Genomic DNA, 27,887 nt, shown 5'->3' on the forward strand with positions numbered 1-27,887 from the left:
ATTTTACATACAAGAATTTTAGCTTTCGAACAAGTAAAAATGAAGGAAATTGAGTTACTACCTAATATTCCCAAGAATTTATCTGATTTCACTATTCCCCAATGGACTCCGCTTGAACTTGCTTTAAAGCAACTTAATCAATCAATTAGTAAGGGCATCTCATTTCAGGAATTAGTTTTAAACCCTTTGCCCATGTCTATATTAGTTTTTGTTATTTGGAATGTTTTATTAACCGCAACCCTAGGATATTATTTGTATAAACATCATCAGCTTTCTAAACAGGTTCACTCAGAGCAGCACGGTAATAATTAATAGTTTAAGGCAACACATTAATCATGGACATTGATATTTTAATTACGGTTGTATACTTTATTTAAATTTTCCTTATTTTTTTTCAAAGAATTATGGCAATTATTTAATTAATTTATTTTAATCATATTTTATTTTTTGATGAGACAATTTAATTTAATTTTCAAGAAAAGGCAATGGAAATAAGTTGGTATTGTGTGCATGCATGAACGTGAATTATATATTTCCTATCCTTCGCTATTTCCTTTCTTTGTCATAATTTTCCTTTTAACCTAACCTGTCTATACGGACCACCATGGACAAAGCAATGCCTACACCAATTCCTGGCATTTCTATGAAGTTAATTACCATGCGGAGAGACTTGTCTCCACCAATTTGAGGGAGACATGCAGACATTTTTAAGTACTATTTCAAGGAGAGACTCGTCACCACCAATTTGAGGGAGACATGCAGATATTTTTAAGTACTATTTCAAGGAGAGACTCGTCACCACCAATTTGAGGGAGACATGCCGACATTTTTAATTATTACTACACGGAGACTACCTTTTACAGGAAGGATGTAATCAACCATACATTTCCCAGTATAGCGGACTATACATTATCAACGACACCTAGTGATGGAGCTAGATAAAATTTCCCTCCACACTGTTTGCAGTTCGAACAACAACTTTTCCCCATCTCCCAAGTTCTACGGGTAATTTTCTACATTTTTTACATTGCCCTACACTAATATAAGAAGAGAAGCAGCAAGAAGATATATCCCACACGCAGCAGTTTTGTTATAACAACAACTACAGTGGTTCTTTAACATATACACATGCATTATGGGAAAGAATAGTTTTTCATAGCCTTTCTTCCCATGTTCAGTGCAGTACCATGCATGCTAGCCAGTTTGTACATGCATTATAATTTTTATTTCATTATAAGGAGGCGTCAAGAGCAACTGTGTCCATTAACTAGCGCTAACAACGATTAGTGTAATTTTCTTTTAAGAAGAAATTTGCATTTTGGATAAACAAACAGACATGCAAGCAATAAAAGCACTTTCGAACATTTTAGAAAGCATGCTTTAGTGCCAATATTTTATGCATATGTTTGTCGCATGCAGTTATTATTGTTATTTTTTTTTCTTCTCACCAACATGGAATATCGAAAGCGACACATTTGTTCGCAGAACATTTTCTGATATTTATAATTCGAGAAAACAGTTTTGGACACTTGCAAGATTTTTTTTTGGTTTTGTGCAGTTATATATCAATATGTTACAAGGCTATATAAATGCAAGGCTATACTACAGTATATATATTAACATAAGTGAGAAAACTGAACGCTATATTCACGTTTTTTACCAGCGACAGTTTTCAGTATAACTCATTATATACATCGGAATGTGCTACATAACCAGTGAAAAGTTCATATATTCGACGACGTCAGGAGTGAAGTGGCTACGTACTTAACAAACCATATTCCACTTTGGTATTACCAGGCTTTAACACAGACAAAACAGTGAGATATACATATTGTGTCAATATTTTACATGCCTATTTAGGACGAATGTGACTATTCACATTTTATAGACTTACGTGTGTACCCTTTTCAGGGTTTGTAGCGTATTTACGGGCTCCAATTTATAGAAACATTGGAACCTCGCCTTCCTGGTAAGAACAGCGGCCATTTCAGGTTTTGTTTACAGGGCAAGCCACGCCCTGCACAGACTATTGACTGAATGATCGCCAAACGAGCAATTCTACATAATAAACATTATGTACACACAAATGTGGTACATTAAGAGTTATATCGCTTAACGACACGAACTCTTGTGATTTCTAGTCTTATAATATTACATATTATTGTTTTTTACATCGTATAAACATACGAATTTGTTAGTATTAATGGTATTATTCATTATAATGTTTAGGGAATGAAAATTTTCTTTCTTTCGGGATGCGGCAAAGAAGAGAAAGTTATGTTTTGGTGGATTTCTTTTGTATATTTGGTTTTTTAAGAAAATATATGGAATTGGCGAACCTGAGTCATGTCAAGCATTGCGATTTGACTTTTAAATTTTCAAAGGAGAAAATTTTTCTCCGCGCGGCAGAACGTATCAATCCCTAGGATTGTATGTTTATTTTATTAAGTCTCTCTGAACGCTTCATGTTGACCAGGGCATTCACTTGTTTTTCTCAGCTGTCTCAAGCCTCTGAGGCATGTTTACTATGCATTGTGTTGTGCCATGCAAACCTCCTGAGCATTCAGAGAACAGGTAATACTTCTGGTTACAGAGTCGGCGGTTTGCATGGTAGCAATTATAATAAACACGATTCGGCATTGAAGAAGAGCTCGATGGCCTGGGAATATAGAGGTGAGACAAGCTGAGGGTACTGGGATTTTTGGGATTGAGTTGGTTGAGAGAGGTGGTCAGCAAGGCAGGAGGTCGGTAGTGGAAGCACGCTTTGGTCAGCATAAGAGAGAAGCTTACAGAGGACTTCGATTATTTCGATTCAGCTAAGAGAATTCAGATAGACAGGTAATTATCCTACACCCAGCCATGATACAGGTTCAACGGTTCACAAAACACAACGAGTGACCATTGTCTTTTCTGTAGTCTAGTCCCTAGTGTAAATTTGTACCTTTCGCATTGCCAAGCGATAACTCATGTCAATGACGAGTGGTCTCATCAAGAGGATGAATGATGAGTAGTTTACATCACCCCAGCAATTAATTGCAGAAACAACTGGTTCAGATCCCTTCATTCTATAGAATGACACGGTATCTATTGTACACTAATGAAAAACCATTAAAATCAAGTTCGCACGCCAGCCTGAATCGTCCATGACTCATATCCGGCTGTAACGCGTATATAAAGCACAAGAATTAGTACCGTATTAATCCAATCTCTGTAATGGAGTCCCGTATAAATTTTAGTTGGTGTCTAAATATATGTTTTGAAGGGTGAGGAATGTAATAAAATGGTTCCTAAAGTTGTCTGATTGTTATTTATTTCAGAAAATCTGTTGTTGTTTTTTTTTTCGAAAAATGTCTACTGGACTCTATTACAGGGACAAGAGTATAACTTTGGTTTCATTTATTTCACAATTAAACAAGAGGCCTACTTAACTGGATGTTTAGGGTGATAAAAATGTCAGAACTGAATTATAGAATTCAAAATTCTAATAATAGTTTGTTATTTACATGTTAACTACCACTAATTAGAAATGGATGAGCAAAGACGGATACCGGAGGAACTAAACTGGCAGAAGTTCAACAGGATGAACAAAATATATTGTTTGATGTGAGGAACTGCATTATTTGTCAGATTGTGGAGAGTAACAAGACAGTTACCACAGTTAATGGTAGAAAAAGAAATCACGAAGCAGCCGACATAAGAGATGACATAGTGGCTAAATGACTGAAAAATTTGTCGGCTGAAGAAGTCTTTGTGTATCATGTAACAAACCACTCTTGATAAAATAGTGGCCGAATTATTAGAAACTTCCATTGCGCAAAGGTCATCCTGCACATTATTGGAAAATATCTTTGTGGCAGTGGTGCAAAATGTTTGGTGTTAAAAATGCAGAATCAGTAATAAATGGAAGTCATTATGTCATGTCGCTCAAGGGCTTACTGATTCTTGAAGAAGCAATATTGAAGATGAAATGGTCAGCATTTAGGAAATGTAACCCAAAAGAAAATTATGCTATTACCATTCAACAAGCCCAGAAATTGAAAATAAGTATTTCGACTAAGAATGTGAAAACAAGCGCAACAGAGTTTAATAAACTTTTAGCAACCTTATTAGTTTTGTACAATGACTTTCAGAAATTTTCCAATGATTGTGCCACTAAGTCAGAAACGTGCCGATATTGGGATACATTATTTTACCTGGTAAACTTGTTGAAATTTCTCATAGCGTCTGACAGAGATGGCGATTGGAATAGCCACCTTCAAGCTATTCAGAACCTTCTACCTATATTTTGTGAATTTGACAGTATTAACTATTTAAGATATGCATCATTGTATCTGAAAAAAAATGCGATGGTTATAGGAACAGCATCCTGAAGTGTATCAGAAATTTCAAACAGGCCATTTTGTAGAGAGCCAAACCAATCGATCATTTAGTGCAGTGTCGCCGGACATGAAATTGGAGCAAACTATCCAACGATTTCGAAAGAGCTCTAAAGGAATAATTGGACAAACAAAGCTACAAAAGTATGTCACTGAATGGGAGTTGGTATATCACGAGGTACTAGGAATAAGCGACTGTTTCCGAGAAATACTTTGTGCTAATGATACCAGTTACAGTGAGGTAAGTCTTCATCATGAATTATCAGGAAACTTAAGTTCCAAGATGTTAATGTTTGTGAATTCAGTATTTGAATTTATGAACAGTAGAGGCAGTCCATATGAAACATCCAGCCAGACCCAACTTCATAATTTTATTAGTAAACAATATGTACCTAGAGAGGATGCTATCCGCCTGATGAAAGTGAGAGAGCATGGAGAAGTGAGTTATGAACTATTCAGAAGAGAACGTTTCTTTAAGAAAACTACAAAACTTTCTGGTGTCATCACGAAGGTAAAACTCCCAATAATGATGGGTGAAACATTAGTGCCTATTCCGAAATCGAAGATAACATTTACTTCCCAAAAGAATAATATTGTTGCAGCTGATAGAAGTATACACATAGCTACAGCACGAGGAGAAACAATGAAAGATATTTTGAAATATGATCTGCTGCCAACTAATATGTTATTAGATGATAATGGCTACACAACCAAACCTGTAAACTATCTACTGTTGTCTGAACTGGAGGAAAAACTAGATCCAACTGATTACTGTTTTCAAGAACGTGAAGTCATGGATACTGCTCTCGTAGTTGATTTTATGTCACAGGTTCGCCAACTCAGAACTAAGTGTATATGAACTTTTAAATGTATATTTGATAAAGTCTGGACTAATGCAACTCAATACCACGGAACTAAACGAGTGGGTTTTGTATTTGACAGCTACATCGAGCAGTAACTAAAAGAAGGTGAAAGGGAAAGACAGAGACCTGCTGATCCAATTGATATCCTTCGATATCTATTTGAACTATTCACGAAAGAATTGGAAGAAATGTGGATTAAAGTGGGAGTGAGTGACAAAGTGCGTTATGTGCCTCTATACACACTGGGGAGAAAACTGGGAGCTACGCTTTGCAGCACTTTAATTAAGGCACACAACGTTACAGGTAGTGATGTTACAAGCAAGATAGGAACAAAGCCATCTTCACTGAACGCATCACCAGAAACATTACTAATTGGATTTGCAGAAGAAAATACTCTGTCTGAAGAAGCACTTAATAAATCAGAGGAATATCTTGTTCAAGTTTTACATCCGTCCTCAAAGTATAAGACATTTGATGAGCTTCGTTATTCATTACACAAACAGAAGCACATATCTGAGCTACCACCATCATCTTTCTCAATAAGAAATGGGCATTTGAGAAGACGTTCTTTTGTTCTGCAAGAATGCTTAAAATTTTCACGAAGCTACTTCCCTGATTCAAATCTCCAACCAATCGATAATAGATGGTGCAAAGATTATAATGGCGTACTATAGCCTGATATCTGCCTTCATGAAATGCCTTCTGAGCTACTAATACAGTGTACTTGTAAAGCATGTGCTATTAGTAGATGTAAATGTAATATGAAATATTTACCATGCACTGAGTATTGCAAATGCGGCAAAGAATGCAAAAGATAGTGTGGGAGAAAAATAGGAAATTATCATATTATTATGCAGATTGTTGCAATAACTTGTAAAAAACATTTAAGTTCAGAGTTTTCATAATTATTATGTGTGCTTTATTGTAAAATATTATTTTTAATGTGTGCTTTATTTTATTATATATTTTTTTCAAATCCTTTATGTTGTGTAAATATAACTTTCCAAATAATTGTAGTCAGTTTTTATTCGTATTATCCTTTATAGATGCAAAAAAACAACAACAGATTTTCTGAAATAAATAACAATCGGACAACTTTTGGAACCATTTTATTCGATTCCTCACCCTTCAAAACATATATTTAGAACCAAAATTATGACTTTAACGGTTTCAGGTGCGGAAATAAAAGCAAAATAGTGTCGCTGTCGGCCATTTTGGAAAATGGCATCTAAAACACCCGGTCCAGGATGCGGTGATGTCTACCCAAGTTTTTCTGACTCTCCTACATGTATTCTACTAGGTTCCATTGGTTAGACAAATCATAACTAATTTTTTTACGGGATTCTATTACAGGCACAGGAGTATATTCCATAATTCTATCTTTTATACACTAATGGAAAACTATTAAGATCAAGCTCCCTCGACGGCATAAATCATCCGTGACTCATATCCGGCTGAAACGCATATAAGAAAAGCATAGACGGGGTTAGAATAGGATAAAAAACGGGATACATAATAGTATCTATTGTGCACTAATGTAAAACCATTAATTCCAAGCTCCCACGCTCACATGAGTCATCCATGACACATCTCCTCTCCCTCCCCCTATCCTCTTGATTAATTAACAATAGCGTCACCCGTCGATACTGAATAGAAAAGCCATTAATATCAATTAAAAAGGATAGAATAACAATAGCCGGGCGTCGTTATGAATAAATTAATGTCCACTATCTCGGATTTCTCCTATTGGTGACATGTAAAACGACCGATTGTAGTGTTGAATCCATAGTAGTTTTCATTGTCGTTAAGATGAATAGTGACACTCAGAATGCCGTTCAACTCCATTACAACCCTGGCATCCCTAAGGAAAGAGGTGGGAAGGGGTATACATGTAAAACGATCGATATTAGTGAGGAATCCATAGTTTTCGGAGTCGCTAAGATCAATAGTGACACTCCCAATGCAGTTAAATTCCAAGACATCCCTGGCACCCCTAGGTGTGGGGTTTGGGAAGCGGGTGACATTTAAAACGACCGATATTAATGTGGAATCCATAGTTTTCGGGGTCGTTAAGATGAATAGTGACACTCCCAATGCCGTTCAACCCCACGTTACATTTACACTATAGTTAGAATTCATTATTTTCTTGTCTAACAGAAGACTGGGATAAATAAATACCCGGGCAACGCCGGGCAAATAAGTAGTTTTAATATAAATATCTGCATGCTAAAGATATGTCCACAAAAATAAGCGGGACGTTACTGGTCGAAAATGTCGGCATCTGCGCTAGCGCCACCGGCCACACTTCTCCCGATCTGTCGACCTCGCAAGAACTGGACGCACTTTACTACTACTACTACTAACCGCTTGTTTATCATGATACTTCACTTCCACTAATTGCATGCTGTAATCTGTATAAAAAATATTTATTATATTTCTCCATTTGACTTTCAATTGCTTGCTATCAAAATATTTACATTGGTCTGTTCGAGGAACAATTGTTTATATTCGAGCACTGTTACATGACCTCACGAGCCATCTTTACAGTCTGCCATCCAGAATTGCAATCCGGTTATAATAATACCTTACTGAAAATATGGTTAAGATGTAAGAATGCTAGAAACTCCTTCCAAGTAAAGAGTTTCTAACAAGTAAGCAAGTGATTGGACTTGTCGTTCTTCTATTTTGCTATTATCACAATATTAAAGAATTTTTTCTATTCTGCCCCTCCAGCGTCAATTTTTGTCCGTCCCCACTGGACATGCGGCCCCAAAGCCATAGCCTAGGATAGCCTAGTGGCAAATCACCCCGTAATGTTGTCATCATAATATTTGAAGTCTGTAGATCTCCAACTGCAACCTTACATTCACATCCGATGTGTTTATGTTTTAAAATTGAGAGTTCCTAATGTCAGGGGTCAAAATAAAGAAACGTGTTACCTTCTTACCGCCGGTTTATTTTATATTTCCATTTTGTTGATCCATCAAAGTTTTTACGAATAACTGAGACAAAGAGGTTAGGGAAACAAAGAAATATGAATGTGCTGCTTTTACGGGGTTAATTAATTTTCGCTATGTATTATTTCCTTCCGCAGTTAAGGGTTGCCGATCAAACTTGGGCCAATCCTTTTTAAGAAAGGAAACATGGAACATCTAACTCATTTATTTTTGTACATATGAAGAAACATTTGTGGTATTTAGCATTCAGATTAATTCTCTGTCTTCATCTTTCCAAATTTCTCCTTCCTTCTTTGCAAGAAATACACGCCTGAAAATAAGAAAAAATCAATAAATATTCTCCACTGTCATATGTTCAAAAGTTATATTTTGATGTGTTTCTTTGTGAAGATAGGAAGGGACCTATGTGTGTGGAGTTATGAAATGCATTCATATTACTTTCGATATCAGATCACACACAATAATAAGCATGTAAGGGTTCGGCGTTCTTCACGAAAGGGCATACCCGATGGGGACTTGTCTCTGGGTGCTGACCATTCATTGCATATCTTCACTATTAATTTACTGGTAGTCATAAATAAGTATAAAGGAAAATTCATTGACAAGATTGTGAAGATAAACTTAATAAATAAAATTATAAATAAAAAATAATATAATTTAATATTATAGTTCAATGAATGTTTCGGAACACACCTATCTTGCCACATATCAAAATGAATTTTACAACAGAAGTGTTTACATATTCAATCTCAAAGACCAAAGTGTTTTTCTTCTTGAGATTTCTCGATTCAAATTGCAAATATAAAATAATTTATTTTATCATTTTACCATAGTAAATGTTGAATTGTGAGACTGAAAATTTCTAATTTTTACAACTGTGCATTCTGTTCAAATTCAATAATATTCTCCATTCATGGATAAAATTGCATTACTCATACTTAAATCGCGATTTAAGCCACCTTGAGGAAATAATTTATCGAGTAAGGTACATAAGGATATTGTACTTATATCAGAATCACTTTTGGTGAAAGTACATTAATCTCGAGATTATATAATGTTGTCTATTAGGTGCTAAAATGAAAAAAAAGAAACAAAATATATGTACTTATGGAGTGAAGATCATATGAAAGGAAATGTAATATGGAAACTGTAAACACACTCAATTTTTTCTTGATTTAAAATTCAATAATTTTATAGGCAAAAATAGCATACATTTTGTGTAGAATAATATGAAAATAATAATCATGTTAAACTGTAAATAGTGTCATTATCATAAAATTGTAAATAGACATGGCAGCTGATACCTTGGAAACTATCATTTAAAACATTGACAAAATTCAGTTACAAGGACTATAATTTTTTTTAAAGTTACAATTATATAGTACATCCAGAATGTTTTATTTTCATTAGAAGAAAAGTTACTGAAATTATTATAGTTTCATTACCACACTCAACAAACATTCCCACAGTACGTTCATATACACAGTAAAAAAATATATATTTGCATGTAATTTTCATTTGCGTTAATCAAACTGTTCAAATATTTTACAGGGTCGTTTACCAGGAAAAAGTATTTCTACAAAGAAACGCATATATATATGTATGGTGCCAAAAACCATATAAACAATTTTAAGCGTTTATTTTTTCAAATAATTAAAATCGATTTAAATAAAAAAATCATCAAAAAGGTTTCCCTTTTATTAAAATAAAAATCATTATTTTTATCCAAACTGATTTCGAATAAGCGGTAGATGGTATTTGTAGCTATCTGAATGCAGAGTAAATTGGAAACCTTCGTGTTGCAATTAAAATTAATTTTCAAAACTACATTTCTTTATTGAGACCCATCTGATAAATTGCCCTTTTCCTCAGCGGGCCTCCCCGATGGCGCTGTGGTAGCGCCATTGCCTTGTAATGGTTTCCGGTGGATGCACTTAGAGGTTCGGATCCCACTTGCCTTACTGTGCATAAAGTGGACATAAATCAAGCACTGAATTAATCAATGATTTGCGTCAGCATACTATACTTTTTTTTAAAAAAAATCGTTATTATTATTATTTTAATAACCTTGAATAATGTTATTTCACTGTTAGGTAATTAACTTATTCATCCGTTGTTAGAAGTATGCCGACCACTAACGTATGCAAGGGGGGAGCTGATGGGACTACAGGCCCTCCCGAAATTTTGAGTAAATCAAAATTTTCAAGTGAAAGAATAAAGAACTCCGGAAAAAACCAAAGTACTAAATGCAAACACTCTTAAAATTAGCTGAAATTACCATTTTTGTCTTTGAGTAACCTATAAAAAAGAAGACAAAAATGGAAATTACAAAGTATTTTATTGTGTGTGTCCCTTCCCTCTGCCTAGAACAGAGCTATGTAATATCAACCTTAGAATTCCGGCCCCTTCCGAAAAGAAATCCTGGGTACGCTAGTGATGCCGACCAAATATATAATAACTTTTATTTCTGTATTTCATTGCTTTCACAAAACATGAAGGAAATCTTGAGACTTACCGATCACTTCTTGATGGATTCTGTGGGATTTCGCTGTACCTATTGTGGACCTTGCTGTAAGCAAATCTGCAGAGCATTATCAAGTAGGCGTAAAGGAGGAGAAAGGACCACACAAGTAGCACCAGTCCAATAGATCCGGCAAGTGCTATGGTAAGATCATATGCGCTATTCACCAGCATCTTACTGTTGGAAGTTTGGCTTCCTACTAAAAATGAAGAATGCAAATAGAACTACACATTTTAAATTAATATGTAAGTAAAATATTTTCATGAAGCCTTGGGCAATAAATATAGCTTGTAATTAAAACTTACTGATATAGGAAAAAGGTATCTGTGAATGGCGAAGTTTAGAAGTAATTTTTTTTTTTTTTTGTATAATATGTGCACCACATTCCAAGTATCCCATTTATTTTTATGTGGCCCTTTTCAGAGCATTTTGCCCTGTAGAAGAGACCATTTTGTTGTTGAATTGGTGGTTTAAGTCCACTTTATGCACAGTAAGGCTAATCGGGACTGGAACTACAGTTTTAAGTGGGATCTGAACCCTGGTATCAAACCCGGGACCCCATGATTACAAGGCGGCGACGCTACCAGAGCATTTTGTAAATGGGGCTCCAGAGCTGCTTCCCCCTAAAACCGGGCCTTAGCATACTTGCATAATTTCGGGCCTTTCATGAAACAGATAGGCTACCTTAGCTACAGTCTACTAAGACTGTTGTTTGCTCCCAATCACAAAATTATTTGTTAGATCAGAACTTTTGTTTCAAGAGCCCTGGTCATTCCTTTTCGCTTTCGAATAACAGAGTTAAAGAAGTTGAGGGAAAGTTTAAATTAATTTGGTCCGCCAAAGGAATACAACGTTTGATATGGGATGATAATACTGTTCTACACACATTTTGTTACAGAAATGAAAGTGCCCATTCTTTACTAATCTGAGGATGCTGAATACGGAAATAACATTAAAAATGCTCGATTGGCTCTCGTTTTGGCGTAACAGAATGGGGTTGGGTGAGGGGACACATTCAAGCGACCTATCTCAATTCGAGTATATATGGCAACACTGCTGACGGCCTTGCACGTTGCATTTCACTATATCTTCCCATCATTTACTGTTTCAGATACCTGCAATATTGGCCATTTTGCATTCAGTTGTGCAGTGACCCCAGAGTGTTCTTAGATTTCGTATATGCAGTATATACAGTGACGTGGTAACACTGGTGGCTGTTTGGCAACGTAGCATCCCAACAACAGCACTCCATTCCGACATGTTACAGTATGTATTGAGGGAAGTATTTCACCACCTTTTGCTGCTAGCGAACCCCACAATATAACTAACTCTCTAGCCTTCTTAAACCCGAAGGTTTAACACAAGCCTCCCATCTGTCCCTATAATGGACGAAAGCAATCTAATCTTTTCCATCCTTACCGATATCCTTCAGGCCATCTCAACGGTATCCCTCAATCTTCGTCTTGGCTTTCCTACTGGTCACTTACTATCAGGTTTCTCAACAAGAATCCTGTAAACCACAATATAGCAGAAGCCGAATTAAATGACCTCATCAGGGACTTAGTACTTCCCAAAAAATATAGCCGAATTGTTGGCCTTACGGCTGCAACAATGGAATCACCTGGCGGATGATGATGACTACTACCTACAGACAAATAATTTCTCCCATTTTTTCGAAACAAAAGGGGACCTGACTGTGTGCTATGACAAATATTCATCGATGCAAAGAAGCCTATCACATAATACCAAGGACTGGATACTTTTTTATTGATTCGTGCAAGTTCTCTCTTAAAGAAGTTTTGCTGCACAACGGTAATGTTCTACCTTCAATTCCTGTTGTTCATGTAGTTGACATAAGGGAAATTTATGAAAGAAATTCTTCGGTGATGGTGAGTGAACTACATGGAATGCATTTCGACAAGTGTGTCGTAGTTTTCTGGGGAACAGGAGAGCAGAGCACTTATAAACAACTAGTGGATAATCTTCTGACGTCTTACGAGAAGACTTGGTGGGAATTTAACAATCATATATTTTTCTTAGTGCTTTACTGTTAGTGGTTTTTTATGTCCAAGAAATCTATTTCAATAAAGAAAGCGTACTTTTTCCTACACAACAGAGAAACATTCTTGTGGTGGATTCAGTAACCATTCATTTCAAGGCCACCCACAGGATTTTTTTGTTCGGGGAGGCAGCAGTGTTTAAAGTGGAGGAAACATGGAATTATACATTCCCCCAATTAAGAGAATTATCATAATGAATCACCAGCACTAAGTTAATTTGCATAGACGCTTGATCTGACATTAACATCTATGTTTTCACGATATAATTTTAAAAAAATTGAATTGTATTAATTCTTGCCAGATATTTCGGGTGAAGGGGGGGGGGGGCAAATGTTCCCTCTGGTTTCCTTCTGCGGACAGGATAGGGACACTGAGGGACGAGGTCCTCCAGCCTCCTCTCGCCACTCACACATATCACCCTCTCTCCTGGCGTACTTGGCGTCGATTGCTAATCTAGCTATAATCTTACCAGGAGCGGTAGTGTCCCAAAGGAAAGGATGAACGGAGGATGCAGGTGATGGTGGAGAGGTAATTAACCTTGGTGCCTATCTTGAAAAAACCAAGGTGTGTTTACTGTTTGAATGTTTTCTCTATGTATAGTATTTGGGTCAGAATAAAGATAAGAAAGAATGAAAGAATAAATACTATGAATAAATTCAAACAACATATATAAATAATATAGAAAATAATAATGAAAGTGATATGTCAGAAATGATTGACTTATTCAGTCATGGTCCTTAGACCTATTCCTATGATGTTTGCTCTAGTAAAAGTATTTAAGACATCACAATCACAATTTAGAATCCCTTGTCCTTGCTTAGCAACCTATAATAGAATCTGATATGATATAAAATAGAATAAATAATATGATGATTATATAAGAAATATAATACAGTATACCAAGCACAGAACATCGATACATAATTAAGATTAATACAGTGGATCCTTAGATCCTATAGCCTCCCAAAGTGAGGGGAGTTACTAGACCGGATGATGGCTTCTTCTTCAATCTCCTTTCTTCGACTTGGATTTAGTCTTTCGCATCTAGAGGTTCCTGGACGTCATCCAATGGATAAATGTAAAGTTCATGACAGATCCGTGGATGAAGTTTCGCTAGTCCATGTCCTTTACCGGGCTTCTTGGAGTGACCACACTCAGTATCCACATATCACACTTTACTTTTAAATCTCCACTTAGGGATACTCATACAGTCTTCCACGAATACACTATCCATTGAGGTCCACTAAGACCAATTGCGGACCGTCTTTTAGTCCATGACGGTTCCTTGGTTGTTATGTCTGCGAACACCAGCCAGAGTTACGTTGTTGACTCTTCTGGTTTGGTCCCTCGTAGTGATTTTACATACAATTTCCATTGTTTAATGCTGTAGGGCCCATTTCATAAAATTTCACTTCACTGGATTCTTCAGACACTTCCAATTCTTGATATTGGGATTTCCTTTCCAAGTTACTGATTCTGCTACTCTTCCTTCTTGATAGAGTGAGTTGAATTGTGTCTTCATTACGCTTCACCCTCAATTCTGGGATGTAGCTCTCCTCTTCTAAGGTTGAGATTTTCTCTGCCAACCTATTGATTCTTGGAAACCTTTCAGGTTTCCAGATGTCAGCTGCCAAGGTCTCCTCTAGAAGTCCCTGCCTTAGTCTCTCAATTTCATTACTGGAATGCTTAGTGCAGTTAACAATTGCATGCTCCGGAGTATCTTCAACGCCGCATTTCAAACATTGGTCCTTGTGACTTAAGTTAAATCGCTTGAAGTAAGACTTGTATGGTCCATGGCCAGAAATCAAATGGACCATGCCCCTTGTTGGTTTGAAAAACTTTTTCCTTATCCTCACATCAGGAAGATATCTTCTGCTGTGGATTGAGATTTGCTGTTGACTCCATTCTGCCTGCCACTTATCCCATAAACATGAGTCTATTTCAGCAAGTGTATTAATCTGGGTACCCAGAATTCGGTTGGTCTTCATGTAATTTCCTTTTTTTTCACCAATACCTCGAGGCATTCCTTTTAACCTCCAAGTCGATAGGAAGCACTCCTGCAATTGCTATGATTGATGTTGTGGATATAGTTTTAAAGGCTCCGAATATTCTCATTAATATATTCCGTTGTGAGGATCTCATTTTATTAATCACCTGTTGTTGGTCAGTGAGATGAACCCATACCGATGCTGAATAGCATATTATACTCAAGAAGATCGATCTATAATATGTCATCGATATTTCTTGTGGGAGTTTATAAGCTTGATTCCCCATACTGAGGATCTTGTGAAGCTGAACCTTAGCTTTCCCAACCACATTTTCAACGTGCATTCTTAGCTTAAATTGGGCTTGCAAAGTTATGCCTAGGTATTCAATATGCGGAGCTACTTTAACAATTATATTAGCTCTCTTAATAATAGCTGGTCTTTGAAGTTTCCCTCTTAACAGAACATGATGGGATTTTTCAGTTGCTATCTTCATTTTCGATGTTAGGGTCCATTTCTCGACTAGTCGTAGGGCTTCCCCTGCATGGACTTCTATCTCTCTGCGATTGTTTGCTTCTATGAGAATCAGGATATCATCGGCATATGCCGTTACTTCTGCCACATCCTTGGATTCTTCAAGAGAGTATAATAATGATTCCAAAGTAAGGTTCCAAAGAACCGGGCCCAGAACAGATCCCTGTGGGCATCCTTTATTTATTTATCTTTTAACTGTCTGTTGAGGTCCTTTAAACTGAACAAATTTGCCATCTAAGTAGTCCCTTATCAAGTTGTACAATGGTCTGGGTGTTTGAGCCTCTCTTAGAATTTTCAATATGTACGGCCACCACACATTATCAAAAGCGCCGCTTATATCAAGTGTGATGGCCAGTACATATTTATGTGAATTCTCTTGGACGAATGCCTGTACGTGTTGTATTGCATCCTCTGTTGAACGTCCACTGGTGAATCCATACAGTATTTCTGACACCCCAGTTAATGCTCTTCTCTCGTTCAATCGCTTAACTACTAATTTTTCTAAGATTTTACCCATTGTATCCAACAGGCAGATTGGTCGAAAGGATTTCGGCTCTTCGGGATCTCTATCTTTGTCTTTCATCAAGACAATCAGATTGGCCAGTTTCCAGTCCTCTGGAAACTCACCAGCTGCCAGACACTGATTATAAACTTGTTGCAGACTTCCCAATAACTCATTCTTAGTTATTTTGATGACTTCATTTACCAGTCCATCAGGCCCTGAGGCTTTCTTACATTTAAGTTGGTCTATTGCCAGGGCAATTTCCTCCTTGGCAAAAGGTAGAACTAATGTATCATTCTCGTAAGTCTCCTGCAGTTCACATCTAAAATTTCTTTGAATATCAGAGTCTTCAGCTTCACTGTCAAGTGGTAGCAACCTTTCCATCAAGTACAGCAGAGTATCCATCCATGAGTTTGTGTACGTGTTATCTTGACGTTTTAAGGTTGTGGGTGTATATGCCTGTCTTAGTTTCCCAGTTACCACTTTATACGCGATGCTCCATGGAACTTTAACGATCTGATTCTTTAGTAATCTTGCCCATTTTTTAATTTTGTGTTGTTTCAACAGGTCTTGATAAATCCATTTGGATTTCCTATATTTTTCCAAATAGGTTTGTTTTATTCTAGGATCAATTGCTCTCTGGTAGTTCTTGCGCAATTTCCTTGTGATCGTTCTTCTTCTCAAGATATATATAGGCCACACTTGTTTTTTTCTCTGCTGTGCTCTGCCTTGAAAATTGGTTAACTGCTGTTGTCAATGTTGATGTTATTGTCATGACATTATCTTGTAACCTTTGGTCTATTACAACTGGGTTACTCTCAAAACCTTTCCTGACCTTATATCTTAGTTCGTCTTGCTCTTTCCTACTCCATTTTCTTTTTATATTGTATTTTGGAGTCATCCATGTACCATCCTTGACACAGGCTATGTTCCGTCCAATTACATTGTGGTCACTGGTCGTCAGATCTTTAACCCACCAGTTATGAATGAACTGCCGGCCTTCGTAATCCACTAAAGTAATATCTATGTTCGATTTACCACCATTATTATTACAAAATGTTGGTATTGAGAATATGAAGGTTGTTGCTTGCAATAAGGTCTTCCATTTCCTTGCCTCTGTTATCAAGTTCCTCGCTATACCATAATGGAGATTTGGCATTGGCATCTGCACTTATCAGGACATGTGAATGTGAACCATTTTGGTGCCTAATTGCTCTCTCCATCATTTGTATATATGGCGATATTCTGTCTTTAAACTGACAGTAAATATTTATTAGAGTCCAGATTTTACCGCCCATCTCAGCATTTATCACCACACAGTGCGATGTTGAGCAGGATTTTCTCCAGGTAATTTGGATATCCTCATTTGTTACTAAAGTAACAGCTTTTGGTGTCTTGGAGTAAGCGAAGCACTTAGTAGATACAGGAAGTGCAACATTTTTCCCTTTGATATGGTAGGGTTCCTGGATCATCGCAATATCGATGTTATTGTTTGTAACGTAATGTATAATCTCTTGCATTGCCAGCTTGGCACCTTGGGCATTATGTTGTATTACTCTTATATGATTTGAATTTCTTGTAATTGGCTTTCTTGTGTTATCCATAATTTATTTTAGATATTGCCCTGTCCATTAGATCTTGATAAGTTGGACATACATTCTTATTACAGTTTCTCTTGCGAAATTTACATGGTATACATATTTTAATATTACCCAAGTTACAATCCTGGTCATTATGCAATTCTCCACATTTCCTGCAGGTGGTTTCGTTTCTGCAATGCTTACTGACGTGGCCGAGGTCATTACACTTAAAGCATCTAGGAAGCGCTATATAGTCTTTAAGCCTTATTACTTTGAACGGTAGATAGAGTTTTTCTTTCTTAGTCAGGATGTTCCTCATTGTAGGGGTTGTTTCCAATACGACATTCATTGTTGAGTAGTTCGGCCTTCCCGTTTTAAAGGCAATCTTAAGGTTATTTTCCATTTCTTCTTTTGTCATTACATCATCTAAATTTAATTGATAGATGTCTTCCTTAAGGTCTTCGTCTTTGTATGCCTTTGGCACGTCATATAACATTATTTGAGGATTTTTATTTTTTGTGGTTTCCATTAATAACCCCTTAGATTGCAAGATTGGGTTATTCTTTATTGTTTGTAACTCCTCATTTGTTGCAAATTCTACAATGAGTAAGTTCTCTGTTGTCCTCATATTCGTTATTCTGATTTTGTCATTTGTTGGATTGCCATTTTCAGTAATTATCTTCTGTATTTCTTTAGGGTCTTTCCCCCCTGACTTGACAAACAGAGTTGGTTTTGTTTGTCTTAATGGTTTAGGAACTTCAACTGATACTTGTTTTAACTTATCCGCATATGTATTATTTGCATTATTTAGACTATCATGCTTAGATTCTCTTATTGCTCTAACTTCCTCTTTTAGATACACTGAAATACTTCTCAGTTCTTCATTCGCAGCGTGGAGCATTTGGTTCTCAGTGTTAAGATCTTCATATGCTGCTGCTATCTTCCCTACCAATTCTATCAATAATGTCTTTGTCGTAGCAGAGACTTTCTCTCGAGCAATTCCAGCTTGTATTTCATTTATGTTAAATCTAAACGTTCCCACTTTCCTCTCACCTTCGGTTTCTTCATCATCGTTTGTCCTCAAGTTTTCACCTGCATCTTCTTCCGTGTCACCCATTCTTCTCTTTCTTAATGGGTTTTCTAGGCTGGATCTTTCAGAATTTGTTTTAAGTCTTTTGCCTTTATCGGAGTTCATCCTATCCTTAACATTTTACACCAATAACACATAACACAAGGTCTTGCTCTTGACGCTCTAACCTCTTGTAAACCCACCGTTAGCATTTCATAAATCCGTTGCAGTTGCAACCACCTACTACTCCACCTGATTCCTGCTAGATGGTAACTTGTTAGGCATATTGTACATTCGTTAGATCGTATTTCTGCAAGAAGTTACAAAGGACAACTTCGACACAGCACAGGACTTCACGTTTGACTCCACATTTGATAACCACAACGACAATTAAGAATTCAAATATCTCAATATGGCTTCCTGCCCAACACTTTAAAACACCTCGGGAGAACACAGAATAGTCGTCGACACCACTTTAAAATCTCCCGAGGGCGGCTACCCACCCCCTGGGGCGCCAGTCCAAGATCCGCCCGGCCTCTACTTCGCACCTTTGCTTTTACCATAAGCAGGTGGATCCCCTGATTGGAGTCGAGGATGCACTTCTATTTCGTGGTTGGTTTAAGCCAATCAGAGGGGGCCAGTCACGGGGGTCGGGCTGATATAGTAGCAGAAGCAGTCCATATCTAAGACGTGTAATGTATCTTTCACAATAACCTCGTCCCCTTCTGCGGACACTTTTAATATATTTATCAAGTTATGCCCACATTGCTTATGATTAATTGTTATATAACATGAGTTATGCTTATCTTGAGAATAAGTGCCAATGCATTGCTTATCATAGGCGTGCGCACGGGGGCTAAAGGGGGGCATATCCCCCCTTAATCATGGACGTCCGCAGATTTTTTTCTACGGAGGTACAAGCAAGGTATTTTTCCATGAGACATATTTCCCCGATCATAGTGTTGCCCCCTCAAAAGACATATTGATTTTGAAATTACCGCATTCCTGCATCCCCATTATAATAATTAATGTAAATTACCATGACTGAAATCAAATTATACGTGTGAAAATGTACTTTTAGGTTGACATTCGATTTCAAAGAGGGAGATGTGGCCATCCTTGCCCCTCTTTCAGACGTCCATGTCCCTATATTATTATATTTTCACCTAGAAATTTAGAATAGAGGAATCTTATGGCCGTTATTAAACGATATTATACTCTGGAAGAAAACAAGTATTTTCCAGCCGATGAAAGTTCAAAGCAACTAAGGGGAAAGGGGGTGGAGTAGTGCAACCACAGGGGGGGCAGGGTTCATTGCCCCCCCAACCTTGGACGGAAATTTTAGGGGGGCAAACATGGAAGTAAAGGAAAGCAAGACTAGCAGAATCTAAGGGTAGCAGGACCAAAGGATACTCAAGATGGAATTAGTTTTCACGTCTATCTTGCATTATTTCTTCCAGACGGCCAAGAGCACCTTAAGGGGCCACAAAGCTGCAATTGCCGCCTCGATTTTAAATTTTATACAAATGAAAATACATTTGGTAAGATTTTCTTCCTCGCATCGCTCGTAATCTCTGCTTTTCTTGCAGTCTAGTCAAGTTCAGAGTCGTAAAAGAAAATGCCATGTCGCTCCATGAAAATTTTTGCGCCATATTAAATCAATACTATTTTAATTTTGCAAAAATTTGGATATGAAAATTTTCTTTCTCGCTTCGCTCGCTGTTTCTTGTATGTAATGCATTGTAAATTAACAGGGAGAGAAGTAAAAGCAACTAAGTACTACTGCTAAACGGTCGGGGTGGGGGTAGGGGTAGGGGTGTGTTTATATATATATACTTACACACACGCGCACACGCACGCACACGCATGAATACACTATAACTAAAACAGTGAGATAAAATTAGGTTTTTCTATCCCAACTGAATTTTCATCAATGCTTTTGACCCCCCTAATCACAGCGTCTGCGCACGCCTGTGTTGCTTATGGGTAACATGTATTATCCAAAAACTTCAAATTAAGAGCCAATTTTAGAAAATGAAGTGCATATTCGTGTTCAGGACGTCAATTTCAGTAATAAACAGCTACTTTCCTTTCTGTACCAGAAAAAAATTTAAAATTTGTAGAACAGTGTAAGTAGTGAACACTATTCAAAACTGAAAGTAGCCATGGAGTTAAGACAAGAATATGCAATGCGTTCATTTTGGTTCCGGCCCAAGATAGTGCGTGACAGCCGACGAGGCGACGTGGAGAGGATCCCGACATTTCCGACCCTTGACGTCACCCTTATTTTTACGCTCAAATTTTTAGCGTGCAGACAATTATATTTAAATTGCATAACGAGTACTAACCTGTGTTATGAGAGTTATTCTAAGTGGTGGCCAACTGCATTCACACATTCCCGGCACCTTTTGATTAAATTTTGATTAATAAGTTGTTCATCGTGCCTTGCTCACACCAGAATGACAAACCACAATGTTAGATGGCCACCTATCAAACCCCCGAGAACTACTGAAGTAATGGATGTTATATCATTAAATAGACAATTCTTCGAAAATTCGCACAAGGTTTCTGCATAAACTCCCTAACGGAATAGCACTAATATACTATTGTTTTATTTTGGAATGCCATATTTTTCTGAAGAACAAATAACAATTGAATGCAATGAATTACTCATTCTTTCTTCTTAGAACTAAAACACAGCAACCTTTGTTGACGGCATCCAGTTCTTCTTTTCAAGGACAAAAATGCGTAACCTGCGTTTTGTATCCAAAGTCTAAGTATTCTATAATATTCATACACACACAATAATAATATAATTAAGAGATTTACGGATTTTTAGCAAAATACGAATATTGATATAAATATTTTACGGAGGTTAGAACTCACAGAGTGTATTTTTCAAAGGTTTGTATGACCAGTTCTCTGAAGTATCAAGGTACTATAAGAACTTCAGTTCGAAAGTTGAATATGCGGTAGTTATTAGCAGTGCCTTATTATTAAAGAAAAGTTGGAGGATACTCACACACTCAACTTGATATAGTAAGTAGAAAAGTGTAGTGCGGATAAAAACACCTTCACTAGGGAATTTCCGAGACTGTATTAGCAAGTTTTCTTTTCAATTTATACTGCATATATACAATTTGCCACTCAATTGAGTAGCATGTTAACATTTGCTGGATGATCAAAGAGTTCGTTTGTGAGATTTAAGGAATTAATTCCAGAAAATCTAATTAAGTCTATTTTTTCCGTAACTTCTTTCATTTTGAAATGAGCAGACTCAGTTGTTGATGAAACATACGGTACAAAAGACTCGAAGTAAATAGTCCATAATATCAAAAATGCTATTTGTAGCAAAATTGCACACACCAAAAATCTGTTTTCGTATTCGAGGAAAATAGCTTGAATTTAATAAGCAAATGGTAAGAAAGGAGATGGCTTGACCAGTTAGAGATTTGTAAAATCTAGTCATTAATTATGTGCATAGACCGTGTTTGTCAAGTCGCTAGGGCGTCTGACTGCTTCTCGGGAGACTAGGGTTCGAATACCTGGGTGGATGGTTTTAGGTGGGAATTTTTCAAGCAATGTCCCTGCATGAAGCGGCTGTGGGGAGTTTACTCAGCCTCTAATAGGTATATGGGGACCAGAAAGCAACCCGGGGGTAAAAGTGGATGATCACATCACCCGCAGAAATGGAAGTAATGTTCTATAAGGCAGCTGAATACCAAAATATCACATTCTATGAACTCCGTGCTTTAAACCCCATAGTAATGAATTGCCATTTTCGCACTGAAGCGACTTCAGTATGAATTCTTTCATTTTAACATGCATTAAAAAGGGATAGGCAAGCAAGTAAGTAGCTCAAAGCTTCTTTACTTTCTTATGTAAGCTTTCAATCTTTTAGACATTTATTCAAAACATGACAACATCTTTCACGATCTTAACAAAACACTATCCATTTGTATTCGATTAGAATATTATGTACTACTAATGTTGACTAATATCTCTCCCCGATTGATTCTGTTAGTGGAATTAATAGACTTGCTGCCGTAGGATATTTAATATCGCTCGTAGCCAAATATACTAAGCAGTAGCTGAAAATTGTTGGTTCGGCGTTCACTGAACTAAGCAATTATTTAAAACTAATCATCTCGCTTATCTTCCTTTTACAATTTTAATGAGTGGAAAGTAACAAAAGCGTCGAACACAAATTCTGGCCGTATATTCTGGATGCCGACTTCAGAGATGCAACGCACTTTCTGCTACTCCTCAAAATTCCTATGATGGGGGTCTTTCGGGGGAATATGCCCATCGGGGTTAAATGTCCACTCCCTTTTATTTCGCGCAACGTTAATGTTATGAGAATTCTGCAATTCTTGTTTGAAAGCGCCCTCCGTGGTGAGACGAGGCAGCAGGTTTGGAGCTTGTGAGAAGAATCTGAAGCCATCCAGGGTTATTTTATGAGGTAAGAAGACAATTTTGTGGTAATATTTTTTTGGACGTTGCTGTATGAACAGTGTGCAATAATATTTCCAAGAGAGAAAGAAACTGAATTATATTTTGGTGTAAAGATCAAGAGTCAGGGAAACATATCTACAGAGTGAAACTGCCGTATGGTGCTCAGAGTTTGCCAACCCAGTGATTCAATTTTCTTCTTGTAGCTGTGGGCTGATATGCTCACAGAAATTAAGTGCAATATACCCATGGGTAATTCATTATGGCATATGGGCATTATAATAAGAAAGGACCACAATGTGACTGGATCCAGTGTATTCGTTGTAGTATGTGAATGCATGAAATATGTATCAAATTCACATCCATGTGTCCAAAGTGCAATGTAATTTCTCACAAATGTTAACAGCAAAAGTGGCTATGGTAAATTCAAAATAAATGTTGTTAGAAACGCTATGCTTGTCTGTACAAATGATGTTTTGTTTACGAAACAGACGTTAATAATCTTCCAGTTAATGCTGTGTATCATTTTCTTTTATTACAACAATTTTCTTGTATTGGGCATTTTACCCCTAATGGGTGGGCATTTTACACACGGGGTGATGTGTTCAAATTGACGTTCATCTGTTTATTTTTCTATGGTTCTTTTGCTAAAAGACTTACAGTAATAAAACTTATAAGTAACAATAACAAAATGTGTAGCTTTCATTTGTTTTCCATTGCGACACTCCGTCATTTAGCGAAGCTATAAACCGCCAAAAAAAGTTGGGCGTATTCTTCCAAGTGACTCTACACATCATCATTAACAAACCACATATAGTATAGGTATATATACCTACTTGAAGCATCTCTTGCAGAAATGAATGTACTGCAAACTCAGCGAGCAAGAACATTTCTAATATATTACTTTGTAAACAGACAAAAACATTAAAGTAATGGTACTTAAATACTCTCGAGAAACGGAACCTCATTAACTATTTTCCAACTTTTTCTTCCTTACTGCAACCAAAGCACCTGTTCTTCCTGGTTACGTTCTGATACTCTCGAAATTGCTGCCTTATATTGTGGTATTTCTCTGTATTTCACTTGCAAGATGTCCAAGTGTTGCCGATAAAGTACGCACCATTCGATGGTGCTATTGGTAACGTTTCATTTCATCATTAATGAGGTTAACAAAGAATGGAAGAAGGTGTTAAAAAGAGTGAAATGGACAAAAGCGGAGGAGAAAAGAAGGAAGAAGAATAAAGAATGAAAGAATAAAGAAAAAGAGCGTGCGTTAAGAAGTCCAACCACGTTCCAGATGAAAGGAAATGTTTAACTAAATTGCCTGTCATGTGAAACAACAGTTGACAGAAGGCCACTTGCTGGAACACTTGGAAAGTAATGTTCCAGATAAATAACTTTCTAATATTCTTGTGTCTGGAGGGGAGTGACTTTTGTGTATATATATATTCCACTCTTGTACCTTATTTCATTTGTATTTGGTACAGGGTGTGAAGAAGACCTTGCTAGAAGGTTGAAACGTAACGTTTAGTTTATATTTTAAAATAAAATTAAATTCTGCCTTGGTCAGCATTTGGATTTTTGGATAAGAACTACTCAAAAACATGTAGTCTCTTCATAAATGATCGTGCATGCATGTTGTTACACCCCTCAAAATACAGGCTGTACACAAAGGGGGGGTCATGGCCCCTACCCTCAAGCTACAAAAAATTAAAATTTGAACCTATAAAACCTACGAAAATAACGTTGATGATTTTTCTCTAAAAAACAATCGATTTTGTTCTTGCACAAACGAATGGGTCACTTCTGGAAGGAGACAGGCTCCAGAAATGTTTAGTCTGTAATATGTGCCAGATTTAGTTTTAAAACCATTGATGCAAGGCTATCAGACGTCCCGATTTAGTCGGGGTCTTTTAATCCATGTACCGATATTTTTCGTCTCGGCTAGGGAAAAACTTGCTAAGAAGGAAGACTCTTGCGCCACAAGAGACATTGAACTCCTTATGTAGGACATTGCGGAGGATACTGTGTATATTTTCAAAATTACCTGAATTTTCTTGAGTCAAAAACAGATGTTTTGACAATACACTCGACAAATAGTAGCCCTTTGATTATATTGAATGGTTTCATCGATTGCAGTATCACTAACGTTTCATATTAATTTGCATAAAATATAATTTTGAATACTCTTTATATTATGAAACAAAGGTTCCTCAAGGACTGCAATACAAAACCAACCATAAATGAGTGGCATCTTGCTCTCCGGCGGCACCGCAAGGCCTGGTCCCTTTTTGCCACCATTGAGCAGAAGGATAGAAAACTTTGCTTTTTTCTCCACCATCAGGGTCTTTCTGCAACTGATATCGAATCTTCCAGACAATGGCTTAGGGTTAATGAATATAATGCAAATAAGAGAATCTACTTCACAGCAGAATTGTTTATATAGATTTTTTGCTAAAATATTGCTTAAAGTAATTTTAACAGATACTGTAATTTTTAAAAAATGCTTAAGAAATTTAGTCCAATATAATTTACGAGATTCTGTTAATCGAAATTTATGTTACTGCAACTTTTCTTCTTTCCTACTTGTAATTGTCTTCAACATAAATATACAGGAGTGTGACCGTGTATTTATGACAGCATTTACACAGTGTAGAGGACATCAAGGCGAAAACATTCGATTGTTTCATACCTTTACAAATGGAATTTTCTATCCCACATATATGAAACCCCATTTAATAGCTTCTTGGTTGCCATTGGCATTTATTTTTCGGTGGAGTATTATTCTGAAAGCAAAAATACGCCATGAAAAAAAAAAACAATATTGTGCCAGCAGAGACACTGCCAGGGTGAAGTCATTTATCTTAACCGTTCCCTTGAGATAAATCATTTACACGGATCGCACTGACCTGAAAATCCTGGAGAAGTCAAGAAAACCAGGCTAGGGCTGAGAAGGTCATTAGAAAAACAGGACTTTTTTTTGGAGCGTTACAAACTTGGAAAATTCAGGGGAATTGAATGTTCTTTGGTTGCCAGAATTGGTAACTGAAAACACATTTCGTTTTTTTTATTTCGAACAATCTTCCTTTTTGGGGTAATATTGCTTTTAAAACGTTATTTTGTTATATTTTCCATTTATTTAAAAATAATGTTAAACAAAGTTGATTTATTTGATTAAGTTGCGAAGTTGAAGCGTAACTCTTATTTATTAGCAAGTTCTTTTCATTACACAGTAGATATGTAAAAACGCCTGGGAAAGTCAGGAACTTTGATTTTTCAAAATGGGTGTGAACACTCATCTATCACCGCACCTACCCTACATATGTTGCTTATCGTAGGCTATTTGACTTGTTTGTATTTTAAAAAAACGTAATTTTTTTAAGAGACATTTACAATCCGCAGGATTCCTGTAGTCTCTGCCTTTGCAGATAAAATCAGCCTACGGGTCTGTCTCCCCCTAAAAAAAAATCCTGGGTACGGGCCTGCACAAAGTTCCCTCCGCCACATTTCTTTCGTTAAAAAATGTGATTAGTTTTATTCTCACCCATCGATAGGTACCGGTACAGCGTACCGCACTATAAGAGAATTAGAGGGAAGAAAGATTTAACAAATACTACGATGGCGGGAGAGACAAATAGGGAGGAAACGAAAAAAAAAATTACGAGACAAATAAATTGTTCAGTGGAGAAAAGGAATGAAGAAGGAGATGAGGTGGAAATCAGAGCGAAAAAGAGGTAGACAAAGTACATTCGTCTAGCTTGTAAAGTCCCTTAAAATTTAAACCTGACAACCAGATATAAAATTTCTGACCCTACCCTGTATTATTTCCTCAATAGCTTTCCACTCATAATATCCAAATGCCAAAGTTACCTCAACCCATCGGTAATAAGTATTATTTAACCCCTTTAACTCTAGTGTCACCTTCAACATACAAATAGAGCTAACGATGTAAAATTACTCAAAATGGAAAAATAGTATGAGGACATAAAGTTCAAATATGACTTTGACGACGTTGTAATATGCTGTAAAACCAACATAAAGAGTTTCAGAAACTATAAATGAACAGATAAAATAATTCCTACCTTTTATGTACATTTCTCCTTCGCGGAAAACAAAAAAAATAGAGGGTTATAAATGAGTGTTGCCGTACTTTTGATCAGACGTGCAAAGTAGTTTGCACGACCGTTAGTGAGAATCTCAAATTTACGTCCATGTACGTACCAGGAACGGGCGTCATCATGTTTTCTAAACCTATCGTTATGCTTTTCGTAATGAATATAAGAATTCCTTTCTTCTTTCAGGTTTGTTGATTTGTTTTTCAAAAAGGTCTGTACATACAATGAATGTTGTTTCATTCGTAGCTCCATGGCATGGCGTAGCAAAAGTCCCTGTATGGCTATAGTTGTATTTTTGTATTTTACGTTGCCTTTCTGCTTTTAGGCTAATTGCTGCAGTGAGGATGAATGATGATTAGATGAAATTGATGAAGAAGGGGGAGCCATGAAGTGTTGGTTAGCCTACCGGATCTGGAACAAATCACAGGTCTGTCGTAGGTTCCATCATTATCACCGACAATAAGAAATTGGCTCACTTGAAGGCAAGAGAGGAAGTGATCTCTCGAAAAACTGTGTTAAAATAATTAGAAGCAGAAGCACTAGACAATGGACAAAGCCTAATTATCATTGCACGCAAATACAGAATCATTGTCATAAACAATCAGGGACGTATGAAGGGATACTTACCAAGGGACTCTCATGCGCACGCCAGGACCATAAGTTTATAGAAGCATGCAGTGAAATAGATGTTTGGTATTGTTTCACGGTCGCTTGATGCCTTTTAGTTTACCAAACTATCGCTCTTTGTTGATGATGTGTGTGCTTTATTAGATTTGGTTCAGTACCTCTAAAGGAAGAGGAAGTTATGTATTTTAAAGTTTAAATCAAAATATTTATACCATGCCATTTTTCTAATTTTACTGTGTTCGAAAG

General features: G+C 36.8%; 1 long non-coding RNA gene across 2 annotated transcripts; it reads right to left on the reverse strand.

Moving 5' to 3' along the window:
- Nucleotides 1–8,214: 8,214 nt before the first annotated feature.
- On the reverse strand, nucleotides 8,215–27,106 carry LOC145982509 (uncharacterized). Of its 2 annotated transcripts, none has more exons than XR_014441066.1 (3): nucleotides 26,982–27,106; nucleotides 10,712–10,916; nucleotides 8,215–8,506 (listed from the first exon to the last, which is right to left on the reverse strand). It is a non-coding gene; the product is annotated as an uncharacterized LOC145982509 (long non-coding RNA). The 2 variants fall into 2 exon arrangements; XR_014441067.1 differs by having other exon boundaries at nucleotides 10,712–10,913; nucleotides 26,982–27,073.
- Nucleotides 27,107–27,887: the final 781 nt, after the last annotated feature.

Source organism: Lepisma saccharinum, unplaced genomic scaffold (genome assembly GCF_977018435.1).
Source record: "Lepisma saccharinum unplaced genomic scaffold, izLepSacc3.1 HAP1_SCAFFOLD_208, whole genome shotgun sequence".
Taxonomy (NCBI): Eukaryota; Metazoa; Arthropoda; class Insecta; order Zygentoma; family Lepismatidae; genus Lepisma; species Lepisma saccharinum.